Here is a 9,035-nt window from a genome sequence, read left to right on the forward strand (position 1 = left end):
GGCCCTGTGTCGAGGTTTTTCTAGCAACTACTTTTCCTCGGATATTACAGGTTTTAAGAATTTTATATTTTACAAACTGAGACTAATTAAAACGAAGTATTTCAACTGTTTCTTACAAAGAAACCATCTATTGTGTTGTTCCACAGCACCAGTTAATTACTAACTAATGAACAAAGAAACGAATGAAGCTGTTCATCACTTTCAATTAAGTACATACATTAAAACAATCAGTCTACGTGCATGAATTACAAACGCGACACAAAACAGAAAGAACAATTAAATAGTATATAAATAACGTAAACAACGCAAAATTTAAATGGAAACGCGCTAAAAAATTTGCATAACGATCTTGGTAATGAGCCATTCATTTCAGCTTACACTTTTATACATTTCGAATTAAAATACTTACCAATGGTAATCGCGCTTTGTAGAATTATTAACTTAAACAGCTTATAATATTATCTTTCCCGACATGAAGTGAATTCTATTTGAGGTGGAGAAAAAAGGAAGTTCACCAAGATGAAAGAACATCCAGATACTTTAGAATCGTACGCGCTGTCAGAATTTTCAGTTTTTAGTTGTCAGCCGTGCAAGTCTTTGACATTACGGGCCGAATTTTTCAAAAATAAACATCGACCTTATCTGTTTTATGTGGTTTTGTTGTACAAGTGTACTATATCCTCTGCCGAAGGTTGCTTGCAAGGGTTCGCTCTTAGCGATAAGGCCGCCTTTGCCCACCTTAGAATAAGATATTTGTGTAAATGTCTCGTTGTGTGCAATAAAGTGTTTTATTATTAATATTGATTATAATTTCATATACTTAGTTAAAGGCTGCCTGCTTGAAATGGGACTGGGCTGGACATGTTGCCCGAATGCTCGATGACCTCTGGACCAAAAAATCTTCTGAGTGTTCCTGCAAATGCTGCCAGACGTCGGGGAAGGCCACGAAAAAGATGGCGCGACGAGTTGGACCGCTTTTCGAAACGGTGGCACGAATAAGCTGGGGTCAGGGAGGAGTGGAAGAAGGGAAGAGAGGCCTTTGCCCTGCAGTGGGACATTGCGGGCTATTAATAGTAGTAGTAGTATACTTAGTTACAATAAAAAATGCTGACAGAACGAACTAGTTCACCATTAACAGATACTGGAATACCACCACTTTGAATCTCGAACACCAAGGTTTCTTTCCCCTGCTTTCCTTAAGCATTTCAATATTCATACAGGAATTTTGTTCGTGATTCGAACCATTGCCCATAGAATGCAAGAAAAGCATTTTTAATTAATAAAAGTTGCGTCACTTTTTTGAACATTCCCAATTAAGGAATATTATCTACTGAGCTACCATAGCTTCATTAGTATTCCGCCAATTAAGAAATGTTGAGGAATCAAATTGGTTTGCTAAACTTTGTTCCTTTGGGCTTTGATAACTTCATGTCAGCGGATTCTTGGGAGAAGATACATCATTTAGTATAATTTTAGGTTGAGGTTAGTTATGAAGAAAGTTATACTTGGTAAACGGTGAGTTAAATGCGCAGGTTATGTAGGAACCACAGAGATACGAACATAAGTTACTTATGGCTAAATTTCTTAGTTCATGAACACATACTCTGTACTTCTGCCTACCACACGCGTGATGCCATATTAAGTTGTGATCTTTTGATCATAGAGTTTTTTTTCTATCGTGTGCGTTGTGAGGTGGAGTACCAACCTCATCTACCCTGGTGTTAGAGTTACTATTAAGCCGCCAAAGGCCCCTGATAGAGTTATTTTTTTGGTATTGTTACGAATACTTTCATAGGTGAATGTAACTCACGCCCATTATCGCTAAAGAGGTAGGCAGAACCACTTTAGATATGAAGTACGAATATGGTATTGTAACGTATGGTTATAGGTGATGCCATGCCCGGGATGGTAAGCAGGTAAACACATTCTTATGGTTTTACACCGTGACAAAAAATAACTTAAGTATCATTAAACAATATTTATTTCTTTCACAAGTGATTTGTTGTAAAATTCGAAGGTATGTTAAAAACCTAAACTAGGAAACAATTTAGAATTGAAATTTTATCCCGCGTTTCTTGTTAAGACAATTTAAATCTACTCATAAAATAGTACTTTAAGCCTTACTTATAAATAGAAGTCATTTAATAGCCTGGTCTAAATAAACGGAATTATCTAACTTTGGTCACGCCAGACATAACATCCTTTTTTCTTAAGTTCCAACCTATCGAACCAACAATTTGCCTATTTTTATAAACGACCTAAACGTAATATCTGTTACAAAGTTTTTTTTAAGTACTTGCTTACGTCTGAGAGCGTCAGTAGCTAGTCGTTTTACTGAAAAACTGAAATTGTATTAGGTAAGTAATTATAAGTTTTCATCGTCAATTTGACGTAATAGCAATAGAACTAACTAAAAAGGCTAAAAGTGAGTAAGTAAATAATTACTTAAGTTAGAAAAAAATAATTTCATTTTGTATTTCAAGAAAACTAGGCTATCTGAATAGTGCAGATATTTAAATGGCAGTTAAAATTCTGATTTTAAAATGGTTTAACTATCACCGTTTACATTTAGAAAGATCTATCCAATTTATGCCACTCAATATCGTAAGTACTTATTATGTAAAATATTTTTTCGTCTCTTTCGCCATTTTGTATTTTAGGTACGGCCGCCATTTTGAATTTATGAGATCAAATTCTGGGTTCTTTGGAGACACTTTATTCATTAATATCCAGCCGTTTAACATAAGATACTGACGCGTGGAACACATAACCCTTCAGGGCTTAGGTATATACCACTACATGCGGAGAAACTCAGAAGCATTCCTGATGCCATGACAGTAATGTCCGCGTCACTAACATGTCCAGCTTAGTATCGGAATATCTGCCTTGTGACTGCATAGTATTATAACAAATGGTACCGTTTGCCGCAAAAAGCTCATATTTTGCCTTAACTCGATGTTCTCTTGTCGCAGTTGTCGCTGGTTTTGGGAATACGAATAAGTCTGAACCGGTGTCAATTAGGAATTCAACTTTTGTCTTGTGACGAAAAGACGGCCGTTACAAACAAGGCAGTCATTTCCCGCGACTATTGGCTGCCGTTGGAGTTTTCCGACTTGAACTGACATGGTCAGGTGCATTTCCAGGCGTTATTGCGTGTATTTAAAAGCGTTATTATAACTTTCAACTTGTTCCATTAAAATTCCCGGTACTCGTAACATCTTGGTTTCAACATAGCGAATCCTTATACGATTACAAAGTGCCTCTTGCTTTCATTTATCATTCATTGATCAGACTAGTAGTGTTATCTATATTAAGCGTTTTGTTGAAGATTAGACCTAAATACGTAATAATTTAAAGTGGCTAATGACACGAATAGCCTGTTTACAAGTTTCCCGATGGTTTGAATAATTTACAAGTCGAGAACCAGTAGACCAGAGCATATATTGATCTTGTTTAAAAATAAGCTTTTGCATATTATATCACTACTGGGAAGATAGTCTGATTTGTTGGCATTCAAATTCATTCAAATTAATTCGTGGTAAAATAGATAACCAATATATACTAAGTGCGATTGGAATAAAAGTTCCAAACATTATATAGACTTTAACGACAGCCGCGGGACACAGCATTGGTAACGCCAAGACATAGGACTAACATCCTTAAGCATGCACCATTCAATTCGCTTACTGAATTCTTAACGCAGTTTCCAAACATGTAGATTTGTTCCACTGTACCTTCATTGTTTTACTTAAGTAAGGTGTAAATACTATTTATTTTATAAGAAAAAGTAGTAAGTTTGTATTATCAAGAAGTAAGATAACATCACCGATTTAGTATAGTCTTTTGTAAGGGTGATGTTGTTCACTATATAAAAAACTATATAAATAAATACATTATTATGACTTGCAGGCTCTGCACGACAACCGTTCCGCGGCGCGAATTACATCCAGGGTTTCGACTAATAGACACAGTGAATGCTATCTACGTGAATACACGTCAAACGGCTACTAGTCAGAACCCTCGATATAAATCGCGCCGCGCGCGACGCTGTTGCCGCGCCGCGACAGCAACAATTCGACATAAGGCCTGCAGCGACGATACACTATCAAGTTTATCAGCCCATCGCCTATAATTGTCCGACCTCTCCATAAAGAAATAAGACGACATAATCTTCTATCCGTCCTTTTCACTTAATATTTCTCTCATCTCAGCATATCTTGGTTATTCCCAAGACTAAGCGTTATTAAGAGATGAAAAAATAATCCGCAGATTTCTATTACTCGGAGAATTAACTGGGACACTTTTATTCCGGTTTTTCTTAAGATAAACTCCTTATACTGACTCCTATTTATAATCAAAAATACATAAAAGCATACCCGTTTAGTAACGGGTCGAGTCATAAATTGACAAAAGACAAGATTAACATACATTTAATTTACTTACATTATGTAATCCCTATTTGTATGTGTTTACAGTTTGTAGAATTTATACCTATAGGTAGATATCACGTTGAAATAATATAAATATTCAACATTTATGATCGGGTTGATATGAACCAGAAACTGTATGTATTTACGAGTACCAATATAAAATATAGAAATAATATTTTATTTTGATACTCGTAAATACATACAATTCCCACGGCACGGGATTTCGAGGAGTTACATCGAAAGCTTGTACCACGTTTATCCACGTAGATAGGATTTACTGCGTTCATAGGTCCAAGCCCTCGATATAATATATCCCTCAAAATCAACATAACTAAAAATAAATACAACGAACCTTTTTTACCACCGCCTACACAAGTAAACTTAAACAATCCTAGGTATTTTGATACCGTTTGTTAGTCTGTTCATATTTTTTATTTCGCTTTTTAAACCCAGAAATGATTTTTTCCGATCCAGAAATGGGGTAACTGAATCATCATCATCATCATCAGCCGTACGACGCCCACTGCTGGGCATAGCTGAATATTTACTTACAATAGAATCTTGAATTATCTACTTACCCAATGTATAATAGTAAATAGAGTTTACAATTAACTTTTGTGAATCTAATTCATTTTTTAAGGAATGTATACGTAGTATTACTAATTATTTATTTATTTAATAATAAACACACGTAACAGGTTACAGACACAAATCTTATGAAATAATACACTAATAATATAAAAAATACAATTAATAATAATAATATAATTATTATTATAACTTAATAAGAGACGAAAATAAGATCTTGTCTTGCTTTTAGTACTAATACTTGGACGCGTTTGGCTAGTAAGGCGCTAGTATATATTATTGACAACGTCCTCCGTGGTCCAGTGGTTGAGCGTTATACTCACGATACGGAGGTCCCGGGTTCGTATCCCGGTGGGGACAAATCACAATAATCACTTGGTGATCCCTAGTTTAGTTAGGACAATAAAGTAAAGCAAGTGCTTCGGAAGCCACGTTAAGCCATTGGTTCAGGTTATTACTTCTGATGTAAGTACGTAGTCATCACAATATGAGTCATGTCAGGGGCCTACGGCGGATCAGTAGTACCCCTGACACCAGAGTTGATGGGGTTGGTAATACACCTCACAATCCACACAATAGAAGAAGAGAAAAAGAAGATTGACATCTAGGTGTTTCCTAAATTATAGCCCTACACAACCTGATAGATTAGGGGCGTAATTGTATTTATGCATATTTAATAGGTACCATGTTACTTTAACCCCTAATCCATATACCGTTTATATCTACGCCTACGCCTGTCGAAAATGGTTTTTAGCTTTATCATTCTCTGCTGACTTATGACATTTGAATACAGTCAGACAACCATCGAAATTATAGGTACCTGTAATATGTTTCATTTAATCAAATTCATTATTAAATTTCCCATTATTAGTCAATTATGTAGTTTCTTTAAACTTGCTTCGATTTAGTAAAGCAATTATTAAAGTTAGTATCAAACTTATAATTATATGTTTAAGGCAATTAATTTGTAACTTAGAGAAGTTAGGAACGGAATTGTTTTGAAACAATATTGTATATTATATTATGTATGTTTGGGGGCAAGACAGGAGTCATCCCGAACGACGTACCATATACTATTTTTATCATCAAATATATATACGTCCCACTGGTGGGCACAGACTTTCCCTTAAACAACCGGAGAGGATATGGGGTGGATGATACTCTACCACACTGCTACAGAGCTGGTTATTGAAGGTGATTAGACTATTAGCTCGGGAGCAACGGCTGAACAGCCTTCGTGGTATATTGGTTAGAGAGTAGGTTCACGATCGTTCGATTTTCAATTTTCAATTAGATGTTGTTGTTGTACTTTATGCGAATGTCTTGTGTGTGTGTGTGTGTGTGTGTGTGTGTGTGTGTGTGTGTGTGTGTGCGTGTGTTGTTGCTTTATGTTTGATTAGGACATTGCAGGCCGAAGCACCTGATATTCCGAAAAGTTTTGTGATTCAGAGTGATATACTGAAGTATATTATAGTATTACATAAGTACCTCCGCTTCCTCTCTTCAAATCAAATCATACGTATTTAATATCTTATGACGTCGCGTATTTAACTACGACAAGCTAAATTGCAGAGAATCTGATATGCCCTCGAAATGAAGATTTCATTACTTATACACGTTATTGCATGCCCAAAAATGCATACATAAGGTAACGCCTATTTACTGTTGGGGTAGGCAGATACCATGGAACTCCACGTTCGCTTCTATCTTGCTGAAGAACGTACCGGTATATAAATTCCTATTTCTCTCTCTTTATTTAAGAGCTGCGCTCTTGTCGGTGGAGTAATCGCCATTACTCCATAGATAGGGCGTGTAGAACTGTGGTTGCCCCGATCGCCTTCCGTTCCGCAGCACACCGACTAATTTCTCAATCGGTGATGTTCTGGCTAGAGCCCTACCAGAATCCATTTCCTCGGCCTCCAACCAGTACTGATACCGCTACTGCCCGGCATCAGGGGTGCGCTTTTGAAGTAGCGGCGCCTACTCGCTACGTCACAAGATCATCATAGAACCTAAGTAGCATTTTATAGGTTAGCCCGTCCCAGTGAGCTACCCACTACGTTCCTATTTACTGTTTCATAATTTAAGCAATACCAAGTGAGGCTGCAAGTTGTCTTGTATTGTCTGGGAACAGTGGGTGTAAGTTGTCTGTCGAAAGCCTATCGTAACGCAATTTACTGTACATCGTGATTAATGAAGAAACCGCACGGCAAATTTCCGATTTCCTTTGAATGTCTTTTGAGTGTATAAAGGTTTCCACACTCCGACAAATTTAAGGTATACCTGTAATTCCTAGGTGCACGCACCTTATTTCTGTTTATCACAGACCCACAGAAAAAAAACATTTTCCGTAAAAAAGCCTTGGATGAATTATGGATACAAAACCGACTGAAGATTCATAATTAGTAATTCAACCTATCTGCCTACCATATTGCATATAAATATAATGCGCAGTATCTTAAATGTATAAAAATCCCCCTAGAGTTTTTTTTTTAAGTATGTACTAACGTGCCTCTCGACTCGTAGAATCGTAGTCATAAATTATGGCAATCGATTCCTGACAATGGCACGTCCATTTAGTAGATGATGACATATACGGTCTATACCTGAAGGGCCCTATCTCACGACGACACCAATGCGCAACGAAGGAATTGCCGGCAACAAATTGGTTGCGCAACCTGTGACCTTTATAAAATTGCATACATTTTGTTAATGGAGCAATCGTTGAAGCACCACCGCAGTGACTTAGTGAAATAGAGCCCAAAGCGACTTCACCTATGACATTTTCCGAAAGGTTTCCTGGAAGAAAATGATATGACGACGCAATTATCATCAATTATCAATAATAGACCCGGTTGTTTATTATTTAATTACTGCTGTATTTGCTATTGATTTTAAAATAAGTGGCGTTCATATTTACGGCGCGGTATAAGTGTAACATCTATGTTATGAAATCTCTATGGAGTAATAATAAAGTAAAAATGTCTTATTAGTTTCATGTTTAGGTTGCTAAGCTTACCGTAGCTTTCACGTAATATTATTTTTATTGAGTGTTCTATCTATATTTGGTCGTTAAGGTTTATTGCTCACCAAACGACTAATCAAAATTTCAGATGTCTTCGTAAACATTCCATACTTAAAGGGCCCGTTAAACATCGGAATTACATCTGAAGTTACAGCATTTCAAGTTCTACTTAAACTTGGAATTCCATTTCCGAACGGCAATTAACTATTAATTGCTTCATACTAATTACGTGATGTCAAAACCCGGTTCAAAACATGATTAATGAGCATCAAAGCTTGCCGTTGAATTACCAAGCACTAGGTCACCGGACACAAGATTATAGCCACAATCCTGTTACTATGCAAATTATATTGCAGAAAACACCAGGACTTACCGGAAACAATCCGTTAGTACCACGGGAGAACTCGAACGAAACTCACTTTCCAACACAAAATTTGTCACCACTCAGTCGCGAAAAAACCTTCGCTTATGATAGTTGCATGGGTATTATGCATTCATTTTTTAATGGCACAGCACGTCACACATTCAGCCTTTAGTTTTTTTTAACAGCACTGGGTAGGACATGTATTTGCCTCGCTGCCGCAGCCTCGACTGGCTGGGGCGACTCTACCGCGCGTGTCCGAACCCCTCCCTCCCCTCGCTCCTCGCACCAGCAAATAGAAATAAAGTATGCGCGGCGAGGATGGAACGTGAAAAAACGGGCCTTTGCCTACAGGGTGGGTTAGATACTTCTACTCAGATACTAAGATAGTACCGACAACTTATTTAGCCAGATCCGATGAGTATCCCACTACTTAATTAACTATTTGTGCCTTACATCGAACGAGAAATGGCGCAGTACGATTATTAAGAACTGGGGTGTTTAATGGAGTTGTTTAATTTTTAATTTGTTTTAAGCTCGCTACTTAGTTGCCTCTGAAAAATTTAAACGGTTTTTATGACAGTATTATAAATATGCTCAGTAGCTCAATTATGAGGTTTACTTTACAATA

At 36.9% G+C, this 9,035-nt stretch overlaps 1 protein-coding gene across 2 annotated transcripts in view; it reads right to left on the minus strand.

Moving 5' to 3' along the window:
- LOC126366313 (T-lymphocyte activation antigen CD86-like) overlaps positions 1-8,628 on the minus strand; it is a 149,360-nt gene extending 140,732 nt beyond the window's left edge. For both annotated transcript variants that reach the window (XM_050009415.1, XM_050009414.1), the window contains exon 1: positions 8,417-8,628. The gene's annotated coding sequence lies outside the window, so the exon portion shown is untranslated. The remainder of the gene's footprint in view (positions 1-8,416) is intronic.
- Between the last annotated feature and the right edge of the window lie 407 nt (positions 8,629-9,035).

Source organism: Pectinophora gossypiella, chromosome 4 (genome assembly GCF_024362695.1).
Source record: "Pectinophora gossypiella chromosome 4, ilPecGoss1.1, whole genome shotgun sequence".
Taxonomy (NCBI): Eukaryota; Metazoa; Arthropoda; class Insecta; order Lepidoptera; family Gelechiidae; genus Pectinophora; species Pectinophora gossypiella.